This window comes from Aethalodelphis obliquidens, unplaced genomic scaffold, assembly GCF_003676395.1.
Source record: "Aethalodelphis obliquidens isolate GAN/ISIS:26980383/991018 unplaced genomic scaffold, ASM367639v1 scaffold5, whole genome shotgun sequence".
Taxonomy (NCBI): domain Eukaryota; kingdom Metazoa; phylum Chordata; class Mammalia; order Artiodactyla; family Delphinidae; genus Aethalodelphis; species Aethalodelphis obliquidens.
This window is the reverse complement of record NW_020837949.1, coordinates 58,138,974-58,154,856: the sequence shown is the minus strand read 5'-3', so window position 1 is coordinate 58,154,856 and position 15,883 is coordinate 58,138,974.

Here is a 15,883-nt window from a genome sequence, read left to right as displayed (position 1 = left end):
TTTGAAAAACAAACACCTCCACTAAAATTATTAATACCAAATCAAAAATCCCATATGTCTCGAGATTGATTGAAATCCAAAAAATTTACATGTACTTAAAGCATAACTAATTTGGTGATATTTTATTGATGTTTATATTAATAGTAAAAGCATATTTGGCATATGAAATGTATCCCCATTTTAACCAAAGCATTTGGAATTTGTTTATATTTCCAATAGGGTTTTCAAAGAGCTTATTTGGTTTGGAATTATTAAGTATCAACATATATTGGGAGTTTATGTCTTTAAAAAACAGCAGGCTATTTTCAAATTACTGTACCTTTTGTACATTTAGTGAATTTCCATGTACTTTAAGAGGTTTTGGGCTCTAAGGAAAAAGTTCTAGCCCATCAATTTAAAACAAATATATTAAGTGTACATTTTAAATGTACTTTATTTCAATATATGAATCGCTTTTAATTTTTAAATAATCACAGTAGTCAACTGGAATAAATAAATGAACCTATCAAAGAAGAGCTAAATATGTAGCCCTATTTTCAAGTTAAGAGTGATAAAGAAAAGGACCCTTAGCTTCCTGCAACAGTAGGAAACAATCTGTGCTGTCTATGCTCTTTTCTGACAGAAACTGGCTCTGAAGATTTGGAGATACTTCGTAATGGACTGGCTTTCATTAGCTCCGTAAGTGTTTCCTTTCACTTACTGTGCTCTGAATCATTTTCTAGGACTGGCAGCTTGTCTTTTGTTTCAGCCTTTTTTATACCAATGCCCATCTTCATATAAAATGAGCAGTGATATGGTTCAAAAAACAAACCGTATATGCATTCATACTGATGTTATGATTTTGATAGTATATGTTCTATGCATATTTGTATTCCTGTGTGTACAGTGAACTCTTACATTCCCCTGTCTTCCATTGTGGCAATTTGTGAGTCCAGTGAGTTCAAGAATGGCTTCCCATTCATCTGTCTATTCCTTGAAGCACTTAAGTGGTATATTCAAATATTTGCTGAATTGAGTGTATATATGTGTGTATGTGTGTGTGTATATATCCCCTCCCACATCATTTAGATTTTTATCTTTTTTTATACTTTTCAGAATAAGCCTTTTAATTTAAAATCGTTGATATTTTATTCCACAATTTCCAAACTTTGAAGAGAAAAGCCACCATGTTGTTGAACCTCTCCTGCATATAGATCATTGCGGTTGGTGATATAGCTCAAAACAAGAGAAGTCAACAACCTAGTCTAGGAAAACAGAGTTGATAGGATACAGTATACAAGTCATCCAGCCATTGAAAACCCTTTGCTTCCTGTTGTAGTTCATTCAATCCAGTTTTCTCCTATGAAGATGGAAGACTAGTCATCCTATGTAGACGTGTCTTACAAACTCTTTTTTAAAGGAACAGAATGTATATTTCCAGCAAAATCTTATATGGGACCCAGATATGTAAAACAAATAGATATGTGTCGTTGTTCTACCTTCAGGCTAAGAAAGGAGTTGTTCCCTTTGCTTACTAGACTTCCCCTAAACCTCGTCTCTGAGATGCTTCCAATAAACCTGCTAGGGGACAGTTTAAAAACCATAACCAATGTTCTGTCCGTGTTCCTTGCTTATATTATTGAAGCCCATTTATAAATGTCTCTTTGGTCTGCTCTTCTTTTTTTTTATCTTTGCCATGGGTTGGTAGCTTGATAGCTGTGATATTCGACACACACGGAAGGGTCTGTGCCTGTTGTGTGGGGTCACCTGGTGGAGCATGTGGCTCCCAGAGACCCCGTGGGCCTATTGCACAAGCCATCTAAGAGGCTTCCCATGTGGCCCTGTGGCCGGAACCAGACAGTGTGAACCCATGTGCCATCTACCATCTCCATCAGCATTTGAAGTATTTATAAAGTGCCTGTGTTTTCTCCTCCGTTATTCTATAAGGGATTAAAATATCCTGGAATAAAGAGCTTTGAACCCAATAAGCCTGGAAAAATACTTCTGACGGACATGAACAGTGGATCATGTCCACTGTTGAAGAGGATACAACAGTGTTGGAACTGAGGATCACTGGAAGTAACTTCGATTCGTCTTCATTTAACCCTCATGGGATTAGCACGTTCACAAATGAAGGTAACAATGTTTATTTAATGTTTATTAAAAATAAAGCCAAATTTTAAAAAAACAGAAAAATGTTAATGAAAGAATATTTCTTTTCATCCAACTAAAGTATAATCATGAACAATGTTCTTACTCTGGGTTTTAAACTTACCCTCACGTTAATTAAATATAAAGTTATAACCACGTAAAGGCTTGAGAATGCTAAAATATTTGAGATTTGCAAAACACCTAATTTTTAAAAATACCAACCTTCACATTATCTCTGTAATTACTATAGTAATGATATTCAGCTCTAATCATTATGGGTTTTTCCAGCTTAAAGAATTTTACAGATCCAGGCATTTACAGGCATAGATTTTTCTAACGTAAGACACCTGCAACCTACAGATCCACTGACGGATGGTCGCTTTCGATGCCTCCCTGCCCACTGGTGCCTCTAGTAGTCTTCAAACTGCTTCTCCACATTTTAACATGTTGCCTCATCCCTTATGCCTTCATCCCACTTCTTCCCTTCTTTTTGCAGCCATTTCCTTGGTCTCTACATTAACTCTCAATCCCGGTTGCACACACAAGCACCTGGAGAGTTTTAAAAAGCCTGATGTCCAGGTCCCAGCCCCAAATATTCTGATTCAGTTGGTCTGAGGGAGGCTTGGGCAGTAGTGCTTGTTACAAGCTCTCCAGGAGATAAAAATGTGAGACCAGGGTTGAGAATCACCCTGTCGTCCATCTCCTCATCAGACAATCCCTTCTTCGGTCCCTGCAGACTTTTCCCATTTTGGTGGGCTAAAATTGCTGCCTTGAAAGTTATCAGCAATGTCTCTCTCTCTCTTCCAACTCTCCCCCTCTGCCTCTCCTTCCTCCTTGCCCTCCCCTCCTCTGCTCCCTCCCTCCCCACTTCGTTCCTCCATCTCATTTTATACTGATCAATCGCCCCTCCCTGATATTCCAGTACACTTATCTGTCCTCATTCTGATTCTGCTGCAGGTTGTCTCCCCTCTTTATTATTTTGTCACTCATTTAGAATTCTCTGAGCATTCCCCAAAGGACCAATATTTTGTCTCCTCTTTATTTTCTCTATTTTGGAAAGTTCAGCCATGTCACAACTGTAACTGTGCCGGCTTTCTAGGAGAACACCCCCAAAGTGGATGATGATGATGATGATGATATTTTAATCAACTCTTCAGTTCCCTCCCTTCAGCTTATTAGATACTTCTATTTGGGTTCCTCTCCTATAGCCACATTAAACTCAAAATGTCGAAAAGTAATTCTTTATCCTCTTATCTTCCATTCTTCATGTTTACCCCATGTGACTTCTCTTCTTCCATATATGTATCTATGAAATATATCCATATGTCCATATATCTTTCCCTTTCAATGACCTCTTCACCCATTTATCAACACTATATTTTATTTTCAAAATATTTTAAGTGCAAAGAAATAGGGTGTTGGGTGTGTGCATGCTCTTTTAAATTAAAATGGGAAAAGTAACCACATACATATTACACAAGTGCTCGTATAAATTGCTTTTGTATTAAACACTACATCATGGATTCCTTCCTCTGACAGTGCATTTAGAGCTACTTTACAATGGCTCTTTAGGATTTTGTTGTGTGGGAGTACCATAATATAGTTCATCTGTTGATGGATATTAAACCTGTTCCCACCTTTATGCTCATTGAAAACAATGCCAAAATAAACATTCTTGTACATACGTCTTCTGTGAATACTTCCTTAGGATAAATTCCTAGAGGTGGAACCTGCTGTGCAAAATGTGAATCCGGGTTTTAGTCCTCACTTATGTTTGATTTCTGACTCCCTCATTCCTCAGCCATCATCAGGGACTTTTGATACTTCCTGTCAAATGCCTCTCTTGTCCTTTCTTGTCTTTTCCTATCAGTGCCATCTTCCTGGTCCAGTCCCTTATCTCCACGTGCCTGGATTACTGCCATACGCACAGGTCATGTTACTCCTTGGTTGAAAGCCCCCTATAAGTAAGCCCTGGATCCCTATCCTAAGCCTTGAAGACTGGCCTTGGCTTCTGTTTCTGTGGCTTCAGTATTCCCACTCTTTTACTCCCCCAGCCACAACCTCACCATTAAGTGTTCCAAGGAAACGGGTGCCTCAGGCCCTTTGCACACTCTCTTCCTTCAGCCTGGAGCACTCTTTCCCCAGATATTCACATAGTTCAGTTTCTTATTTCGTTAGATCTCTGCTTTGACATCATCTTCTCAGAACTTCCCTGACTCCTGTGAAGAAGACATCTCATTACTCTCCATCCCTTTATCTGGTTTTGTTTTCCCTTTGTAGCACTTAGCACCAATTAAAATAAACATTTGCTTGTCAAATGGACTAATGGGAAGCTTCATAGCTGGCTTTTGTGTTCAGATTTCTTCAATTCAACCTCCTAAACTTTACACTATTTTCCTTTAAACACCAGTTCAGTCACGTCAAAGCTTTCCAAAGACTCACTGCTTCCAAAGGCAAAGACTATGGCCTAATTTCACTTGCTGGTTCTGATCAGACCTTCTTGACCACTTAAACTGGTCTCTTTCATGTGTCAGAGTTGCACTGACTCCCAGAATCTGCTTCCCTTTGATATTATCTCTCGCGTGCTCTTTTTATGGAATTGATCATCTCACACTGTGTAAATTACACCTGAGCACACCTTCTCTTATTGATATTCTTCGCATCTTTTATCTCTTTAATCTCAGTGCTGCATCTTGCTGAGTCCATTTGCATTAGAAAGCTTAATAAGCTCTTTGGAGTTTTAGTGTCAAGGGCTGCTCATTCTTAAGTTGAGGATTTTTTTTCCCCTTGTGGAGTCTGGAGTTTTTAGAGACTGTCACTGGGTCTTCCTTTAGCCATTTTTCTTTGGAGCAATCACAAATGCTTCTCTACAAAGACATGAAAATATTCCATCTGCCTGATACCCTAAGTACTGGTTGGAGGTGGGTTGAAATTGCTTTCTGGAGACAGGGCTGACAGCTGACAGCTCGGTTAATGTTTCCATTTTTGTTTTTAATCTCTTCTCAGATAATACCGTGTACCTGCTGGTGGTGAACCATCCAGATTTTAAGTCCACGGTTGAGTTGTTTAAATTTCAAGAAGAAAAGTCACTTTTGCATCTGAAAACCATCAAACACAAACTTCTGCCTAAGTACTGAGATATGTCATATTTCTATTTTCCTTTAACACCAGTGGATGGTTAATCCACTTTTAGTGTTTCTTTTTGGCAGGGAGTGGGGGATGGGGTGGGGGGATAATGGCAACTCCCCTTTCTAATGATCACAAACTCCTCCAAGTGTTCTTCTGCAGAAACTTTTTTTTTCATATAATTTATTTATTTTATTTATTTATTTTTAGTTGTGTTGGGTCTTCATTGCTGCGTGCAGGCTTTCTCTAGTTGCGGCGAGCGGGGGCTACTCTTCGTTGCGGTGCGTGGGCTTCTCATCGCGGTGGCTTCTCTTGTTGTGGAGCATGGGCTCTAGGCGCACAGGCTCAGTAGTTGTGGCCCGTGAGCTCAGTAGTTGTGGCCCGTGGGCTCAGTAGTTGTGACTCGCGGGCTCTAGAGCGCGGGCTCTAGAGCGCAGGCTCAGTAGTTGTGGTGCACGGGCTTAGTTGCTCCGTGGCATGTGGGATCTTCCTGGACCAGGGATCGAACCCGTGTCCCCTGCATTGGCAGGCGGATTCTTAACCGCTGCGCCACCAGGAAGGTCCTCTGCAGAAGCTTTTGAGGACTCAAGCCCCTCAGAGAAGACCCATCCTCTTCCTCCCTCATTTCCCAGGTTGGCTGGATGCTGCGTCATGGCTCCTGGCCTCAGAGAATGTTCCTTTAATCTTTTAGCAAGAAAACACTCTGCTCTTCTCGAAAACCAGACTTAGTATTTCAAACTCAAGCCAGTTCCATAGACAGATTTCACATTTTGAGCTTATTTGTTATTTATTTTTATATTAAAAGATGTAATATTACATGTTTCTGAGAATTAGAAATACATACCTAAGAGGAGATCTGAAATCTGGTACCTCTAAGACCTCCCTGTGCTGCCTCTTCTGCTGTTTGTTTTGCACACAGTTTTTGAAATAGCAGCTTTTTGGTGACACTGAGCTCCATCCCAGGCTCCTTGACAGTATGACGTACAGAGAAAGAAAACACACCTGGATCCCTGATCCCCAACAACCCAACACAAAGTCAGCATCCTCGCTTGCCTTAGGGTTTGGTTTATGAGGTAGTGATGGATTTAGGAAAGTAATCGGACGCTATCTTCCCAAACAGTTTTTATCCTCTAATCATGATGATTTTCTAGAATCCTACCCTCTATTTGAATAATTTACCTGCAGAATTCAATTATCTCTGACTTTGTAAATCTAGATTTCTTTTAAACCGTGTGGTATGTACATGCAGGTACCTAGCAGAGCACCTGCTAAGTGATGTGTACTCAGTGTTATCAGTGCTCCCTCCTCTCCTTTCTTACCTGGTGGATTTGAAGATGAGGAAACCGAGATCGGCGAGAAATCGAGTTACTGGATGAAAGTCAGACAACCAATTAGTGGCCATTACAGACTACAGCCCAGGTCTTCATCTGCATGAAAGTTCAGACAACAGCTTTTGGTGGGAGAGTTTCTTCATACATTCATTCAACAAATATATTTTGGAAAGAGAATGAGGACACTGAGTGTCTGGAGAATGTGCTAAATCCCAAGATCTAAATTAGGAGAAAGTATGTAGACTAGAGAAGCTGGGCTAATGGTAATAACAATAGTGATAATCACAACTTAATGAGCTTCAACTGTAAGTTGGGTGGTGCAGTAACCAATTTAACAGATTATTTTATTAACTTTTTACAAATATATATTTTTTTAATTTTTGGCTGTGTTGGGTCATCATTGCTGCGCGTGGGCTTTCTCTAGTTGCAGCGAACAGGGGCTACTCTTTGTTGTGGTGCGTGGGCTTCTCATTGTGGTGGCTTCTCTTGTTGCGGAGCACGGGCTCTAGAGCTCAGGCTCAGTAGTTGTGCACGGAGCATGGGCTTAGTTGTTCCGCAGAATGTGGGATCTTCCTGGACCAGTGATTGAACCCGGGTCCCCTGCATTGGCAGGCGGATTCTTAACCATTGCGCCACTGGGGAAGTCCCACAAATATCTTCTTAATTAGGTTTTATTTCTATACCAGTTTGGATTAAAGAAAATGAGGCCTGGAGTATTTAATTTGCCTCAGGTGACACTGTCAATAAATGGTACAACTGGAACTTTAACCCTGGTTGCTGGAGTCTGGAGCTTGTGCTCTGAGTCACTATGAAATAGTGGAAACTTATTTTATTTGTTTTACCATTTAATCTTGGAAATCTCAATTTTGTCCAATTTCCCAGGGTTAGAGTATTTTTTTCTGGGCAATTGCAAATATATTGATCTTTGGCAATATAGAACCAAACTATAGTTAGTGCCACAATTAACTAAAATTCTGCTCTCTCCACCCAAGGATTAGCCATGTATATTTTCTGCTTTGTGTTTGGTGGTTGTTTATATGGTTGTCTACAACATTAATATTCCAATGACTATTATAATTTGAGCATGTTATTAATAATAATAACAACACAGTGGTCATTATTGGTCATTTACTGTATGCCAGGCATGGTGCTAGGGTCTTTGATTCATTATTTCATTTTATTCTTACTCCAACATTTCAAGGTATGGAGAGGCTCAGAGTTTAGGGACGTGCTGTGGCTCCATGGATGATAGCAAGCAACTCCGGAATTGAAACGGAGTTCATCAGATTTCAAAGCTATTACTCTAAACCCTTCTGCTCTGCTCCTTTTTATGAAAAATAGCAAAGGATTATAAAGCAAACTAATTTCAGAAATCTACCTTTAAAAAAGAGAGGAAAAAACCCCAGCTTGCAGGCTTATGCCTGAAGCCTGTACAGACTAATCCTAAATTCCTTGACCCTTTTTCTCATGTAGTAACTGTGGCTACCATTGATGGAGGCTTTGTGACTGGCGGGCTCCCCGCAAAGCATACAGCAGGCATCATCTCATTGTAATTCCCACTGCAACGCCACAAATGAAGATTCTGACCCTTAGTCGTCTACTAATGAGCTGTATGACTTTGGGAAAATCATTTAACCTCTCTTTACAGATGAGAAAACTGAGGCTCTGTACGCTTATCAAAGTCGCCCAGGAGCCCAGAGCTGCGTCAGAGCTGATGTGCTGGCCATGACGTCCTCCGCAGTGGAGCGGAGATAATTCTCTCCCAGATAATGGCCCCCGGGAACTTCTGTCACCTCAATCAGCGCAGCATGACTCACTTATGTGTTCGCTGTTGTACCTATTAAAGCAGAAAAATAGACTCATATATCTTAGATTTTCAGTAACACAGGGAGAATCAAAATCAGAACAGCACCAAAAAAGCCACAGCATCCTATTTCTGAGCATTCTTGCTCACAGACATTTCACTCCATTTAGAATTATGAAACTTCATGGCTGGATGTGATCCTGTAAGGCTGAAAGATAGACCAGTCCATCTACTCCTTTTTTATAGATAAGGAAACTGAGGCCCTGGGATGTGAAATGATTGATTTTCCGTAGATCACACAGCTAATAGTAGCAGAGCTTTCACTAGAATGAAAGTCTCAAGATTGCCAGGGTCTTTTGCACTGCCTGATGCTGACTTGGACTGTTCTCTATGAGCATCAAGAAATGTGTGGCCCTGATAATGATTCCCGGCCTAATTTAATGTCTGTGGAGTTTAGTCTATCTAAACATACACACACACACACACACACACACACACACACACACACACACACACACACACACACACACACACACACACACTTTTTTAAAGACACAGCTTATAGGATTTTTATGTTCCATTGCTATTAATCAATAACCTTTTAGGGTTTCTTAGGGTAATTATTGTCTTTGAGGATTGTATAGGTTGGACTGATTTCACATAATTCTGGGCTGTAACAGCTATTGTGAAGCCTCCATTCCACTTTTTGATGTTATAAGTAGACATTAATGAATGGCAGTGCATAATCCTGTAACGTACCATGGCTTCACCTGCATGTGTTATATGTGTGTGTTTGAATTGCAGTTGAATGGCATTGTTGGTGTGGGACCTGAACACTTCTGTGACACTTCGGTGGTCACTATCTTGTTGACCCCTACCTGAGATCCTGGGAGTTGTATTTGGGTCTAGCGTGCTCATTTGTTGTTTACTACAGTCCAAATGAAGTTCGAGTCGTGGCCAGCGGACTTGATTTTGCTGTGGAATCAACATCTCACCTGATGGCAAGTATGTGAACTCTTTAAAATGCCATGCATGTCCCCAGATTCTCCTTAGACATCTTTAGAGCATATTCATTTCCTAAATGATGGGATGCATTTTAACATGTTATCCCAGTAAGAGGATTAGGGAAAATGTAAAATATCTTAATTTTTCAGGGGGTAACATATATCAAATCAGAATTTTCTGTTTTGTGAAGGCCTACTCTTTTTAAATTTCTTTTTTGGGGAAAAAAGTGCATTTCAAGAGGGGGGTACTGCAATAAACATTTAGTATTACTAAACAGCTTTGTTTTGAGGGAAGATTTTTGAGTGTATAATGAGATTAACAATTTGTAGGTATGTATATATCAGTAGTGCTGGTTTGTGACACAACAAAAAGCTTGTACCAAAATGTACATCAAGGCACCACTTCCTTCATAAAGAAAGTGTTACCGTGGGGAAAAAAGTCAGCCTCACTAAGTAGTGTGTTTAGTGATGTAATTGATTTACATTATTTTCTGGTGGTGACCGTGAAACAATTCACAGACCAGCAGTGGTTTGGGGACCACACTTTGGGTAGCATTGGTGTGTATATAAAATCCTCCTCGTCTTGTATCATGAAGGATTTGTAACATACTTAGGAGGTTAGTAACATATTTAGAGGGTAGTAACATATTTAGAGAAAGCAACACAGACAGTTTTCAATTATTCATATCATCTCCTGGTCTTCACAGATAGCAGATAATCACGCAGTTATTTATCTCTTTGTCCTGGGATGCACTGTGCTTAGACTGGCCACAGATCGTTATGATGAATGTGACATTGCACTCAGGGTAGAGGGGAGGAAGTCTCCTCTCAGATACAGGCTGAGCACTTGTCTTCTCTTGTGCTTTCTCTGGCCTAAAACGAGGGGCTAAAATGCAGAACCTGGGGCTTGCCATTACGTTGACAAACCAAGAAAAGCACTGTCATGCTTTTGCTCCCAGTTATTTGAGTTAGAGTTAAGTTCCTTCCCTACTAGTCAGTGCCAATTAGCTTCCCACCTTTAGAAGTAACTTTTCAGAGATTAAAACTCCTCTGTGCGCTGTCAACTCATTGAGTTCCTTCAGAATTTGGTATGCTTTGAGACAGGTTCCATTTTCCAGTCTCTAAGCAAAGTTCTTCCCTAGGAAGAGTTATTACAACTTCATGGTAACCTTCGGAATCACATTACTTCACGAGCTTTGATGTAGCTCTTTCTTCTTTGAAGGTATGTCTATATATCTGAAGTGCTGGCTCATAAGATTCATGTGTATGAAAAGCACACTAATTGGACTTTAACTCCATTGAAGGTAAGATGTATTCATACTATAAGTTTGCAGAGTGATAATTAGATTCTAATTGATTTGTGAAATTAAAAGTGAGGAAAAAAGGATTGTCTAATTGGAGTGGGTGAGAACCAATTTTTCACTCTTTTATTGAGTCATCAGCATCATATGGGTTTGTTGTTCACGTTTGCTTAGCTGCAGAGTGGGAAGCAGCAAACCACACACATCACCTGTGAAACTGATTCTTTCTGCTCTAGTGAATTTTAAGCTTGGCATTGTGTTCTTCAGTTCTCTCTTTCCTTTCTTGCTTCCTCCTTCCCTCCCTCCCCGCCCCCCCCCCTTTTTTTCCCCTCCATGTTGATGGAACAGACAATAGCCTCAACTTGTATACGACAGCACAATATTTACAAAGCCCAAGTACTCACAATGGCCGCCAGGTGCCGTGGCAGCCCATCCCTTTGCTGCCTTTGTCTCCAGCCCTTGGCCCGCTGCTGAGATACTCCTGCTTGAGTATTTCTGGGGCTCCCCCGGCAAGGCCCTGCCTCAGGACGGGGCACTTGTCTCTCTCCTCAGGTGCTCTTCCTCCAGATCTCCACGGCTCTTCCTTCATACCTTTCCAGATTTCGCTAAAATGTCACTTCAGCGAGGCCTTCCCTGGGCACCTAATCTAAACTTGCAATTCTGCTCCTTGCTAAACACACACACACACACACACACACACACACACACACACACACACATTTCCTCTCCTTTATGGCTTTATTTTTAGCATCCTTTGCTAACATATTTTGTATTTTACTTCTCTTCTCTATTGTCTGTGTGCCTCTCCTACTAGGGTATAAGCGCCACAGGACAGATATTTTCCCTATGTGTTCCTGGAAGAATTCCCACACGTAGTAGGCACTGAACAAATCAGTTGTTAATTTAACATGCTGGGACAGGGCATTCTTCAGAGCTTCACCTTCACCCGAACCAATTCTGATCCGGTCTGAAGGTTTGGAGCAAAAGGGGTAAAAACACAAAGGAGAGGAAAGGAGAAGTAAGAGCAAAGTGGAGTATTATGAAAGTAATGCTTGGAAAAACACGAAGATGATGCTCCCCTGACACACCTGCCCACGGCATAGGAAGCGCTGTCCCCAGGCGCCGTGTGACTGTGCCCGTCGGCGCATCTCAGTGACTGTCCTGACGGGCTTCACTCTGAGAAAATTACCTTGAAGCAACATCAAATGTAACATCACGTTTGACATTAAAATCACTGGCAGGGCTAGTTCGGTATTCAGCTGAAGTAAAATGGAATGACACACTCATACTGGCTGGGGGAATAAAAACAAATTGTAGTTATAAGTATAGGCACTTCTGCAAATTGAAAGTTAAAGGATTTTATAAGAATAAAACCCAATCCAGTATACATTCAACACAGAATCATAAAGGCACTGCTCTTGCCAAGGCAAGATTGAGGGCAAAGCTTATTTCAGGTTTGGCTCCCACTTCTGGCAGCACATCATGCCTGTCCCCTGACATAACAATTCAGTTGAGACTCCCCCCGCTTCACGTGTAATGTTATTCTTTCTTTTGAAGGATCATATTCATTAAGACCAGTTAACTGATACTTGGAGTGCCAAGAAATTTGATAAACTAGCTGGGATTGTTCTTAGAACTTGGGATGAGATGCAGATGGGTTTATGTCCTGTCCAAGTGTGGTATATACATACAATGAAATACTATTCAGCCTTAAAAAGGAATGAAGTACTAAATCATGCCACAACACCTATGAACTTGAAGACATTATGCAAAGTGAAATAAGCTAGACACAAAAAGACAAATAGTGTATGATTCCAGGAAGCTAGAAGAGGCACATTCATAAACAGCGGAATAGAGGTTACCAGGGGATGGGAAAGGGAGGAATGGGGGGCTCCTGGGTACCGTTTCTGTTTGGGATGAGGAAAGGTGCTGGAAATGGATCGTGGTGATGGATTCACCACATTTCGAGTGTACTTGATGCCATTGAATTGTACACTGAAAAATGGTTAAAATGACAAATTTCAGGTTTTACATATTTTACCGCAATAAAAACGATCCCCTCCTCAAAAAAAAAAAAAAAAAAAAAAAAAAAAAAATCCAAGACACAGCCAGTGAATAGTCTCACTTCAGTGAGTTCCAGCTCTCTAAAAATTGGGATATTTGTTAAGAGGTTCCAGTGTTTCCCAAAGAGAATAATTTACTGTTTCCCTTACCAAGGCATGTAAACATTTCCACTGGACTTTGTGGAAGCATGAAACGCGGTCTGAGTGTGCATCGTGGTGAGTTAGTATTGCTAGGAATTACGGATTTGCAAGGGAAGAGTTCATTGCTGAGCCCAAGCTGGGCTCCCTGCTGGACTGTCCGCTCTTGCTCAGCAGGACCCAAGCCTGCCCCTTGCTCAGCAGGTGTGCAAGGCAGGAGCTCATTAATCATGCAATGAATGGACGGGACCCCAGGTTTCTGTGTCCTTCTCCCACTCTCACTCCCCACCCTCATCTTTGCAGCCTTTCATCTGCCATGGAATTCACCAGCTGGCCGTGACCCCTTCCAAAGATAATAGCAGAACGCTGCGACAGACATTTTCCTCACATAAAGAATTTAACGTCATCAGCCTACGATGTCTGACACTGGGATAGATGGGGTTTGGGGATGGAGGAGACTTGGAGCTGATTTTGGCCAGAGGATGTTTGCTCAGCCGCCTCCTTTGGCCAAACTTGCCGGTTTCCAGGGTAGGAATGAGTGATGGCACTGCATGAAGGTCAAAAGGAGGCTCTGCCTCAATGCTTGAGCCCTCTCGTCCCTTCCCGGCCATGTGGAGAGAGCTCATTTTGAGTAGGAAGCACAGGGCAGTGTGGGCTCACCACAGCTGTCTGTCTGCCCACGCTCTGGCCTGTGCAATGAGTCACCGCCAATTATTACAGGGTCTCTGGGTGCTGAGGTAGGCTGGCCTCTGTTTGAGGTACACGGTAGATATTGTTTCTCCAACTGAGAGTTAGAGGTAAACAAATAGATGCGATTTCTCCCCGGTAGAAGGCAGCCAGGATGATGAATGATGGAATTAAGAATCGTTGGTATTATTTATGATCCCGGTACAAAGCCGCGACAGCAATCTGTGCAGTCATCACATGCTTGCAACTTATATTTAGAAAATAAGCAGCAGAAGAACAGGGAGTTGAATAACATCAGGAAGCCAAGGAAGAAACTTTTCCTCAACTCCAAGGCACAAATTAGACCCCGGGTGATCATTTCCCCTCTGGCTGCAGAGCCTGTGATTAGCCATTAAAGAAGAGCCTACATTTCATTGATGTTCTCATCAGAAATGAATCTACATTTCCTGGTTGTTTTCTGAATGCTTATAAAAATATCATTTGCACATGCCGTTTTAGAAGGAACTGTTTTAGGCTGCACTTAAAACTTTTTTTTTTCTTTCAGTTTTAATTTCATACACAGATGTTAGTCCAAATGCCTTCATCTAACTTTTAACAGTCTTTTTTGGTTTTCTGATCTTCCCCCTCCCTCGTGTGTCCTGGAAACCGGCAAAATACTAGCATAGATGGAAAGCTAGAGGAATTCCCTTGAGTGCTAGTGAAATGGGGCAGAATTGTCATGTCCCCGGAGCCAGGAGTGTGGTGACCAAGGAAGGACAGGCTGATAGTTTTCCCTGACGTATTGCTCCATCACCTCTCAAATTTTTTTCACTTTCTCTCCTTCCTTCTCTCCTTGGTTTTCATCTAGAAGCCTCTGGACTTTAACACACTTACGGATAATGTATCCGAGGATCCTGTGACAGGGGACCTTTGGGTTGGTCGCCACCCCAATGGCACGAAAATCTTCTTCTATGACCCAGAGAATCCTACTGGATCAGAGGTTAGTTTGCAAAATGAATCATGTCAGTGGTTGAAAATATAAATCTCAATTATATGTGCAAATAAAAGGGGGACATGGATAGATGACCCCAGAGATCAGATATAAAAGGGAATGGGACTCCGGGAGGCATTTGAATCAGAGTCCAGGCGGGAGACAGATGGTACGTGTAAACTGGGCGATTTGAGGGGACTTCATGAGGGCACTACGTACAGAGGTGTAGGCACAGGCAGTGAACAGGGATAACGCAGTACCCCAAGGCTAACAAGGAAGGCAGGGATGGTAACCGGAAGCCAGACGAGAAGGGAGCTGTGTGTGGAGAAGGCGCTGGGAGGGGAACCTGACCTCTGGTTGAGGGATGTAGCCAACCAGCAAGGGCCTCACGGGGTTGGGAGGCTGGGGTCAGCACCCCACCTCCCTCTCGGCCCTCCCTCTCCCCACCGCTGCTGCTGCTCCGTGGTCAACCTCCACTGGAGGCTGGAGGGCAAGGGAGCCTTGAATGGGCTTCGTACAGGCTGAGCACAGTGGAGGGTGGGCCTGGAGGGCTGGGTTAGGATAGCCAGCACTGGACTGCGGTCCATATCTTTATTTCAATAGTGAGTTTCTCCAACTTGGCAATTCGCAAGAGTCTAAAAAATATACCATACCACATTGCTATGGTCTAATCATTTGTGTGTTACCTGCCTTCCTGTTCAACCCCCTTTTCCTGTGTGTCAGTACACGCACAAGTTTGTGTTATGGACCAGTCCTAAAGAAGGGATGGCCATCCTCTCCAAACCTTCCTGGCAGAATGGAAACCTAAATCCCTTGCTGGAATGATCTGGGCTTAAAAGAACTTCTCTTCCATCTTAGTTTTAGTACCCAAAGACCCTATTGGTGTCCATGGTCTTTTTTTCAGAGGATTGTTTTGGCAGTGCAAACAAGAATTTGAAACTCACTTTGCCAGGGGCATCTGAACGTTTACTATGACTTACCTGGGGTTTCTGACTCGGAGTTTTCAGTAGGTACTAACTGTACTTGTTATTTACGTCAGATACACGGTATACTTTCTGACATGGTTTACTGCTATGTATTCTTTTTAAAGCTCAGTTTTAAGAATCAGTCTCGGGCTTCTCTGGTGGCGCAGTGGTTGAGAGTCCGCCTGCCGATGCAGGAGACATGGGTTCGTGCCCCGGTCCGGGAAGATCCCACATGCCGCGGAGCGGCTGGGCCCGTGAGCCATGGCCGCTGCTCGAGCCTGCGCTTCCGGAGCCTGTGCTCCGCGGCGGGAGAGGCCGCAACAGTGAGAGGCCCGCGTACCGCAAAAAAAAAAAAAAAAAAAAA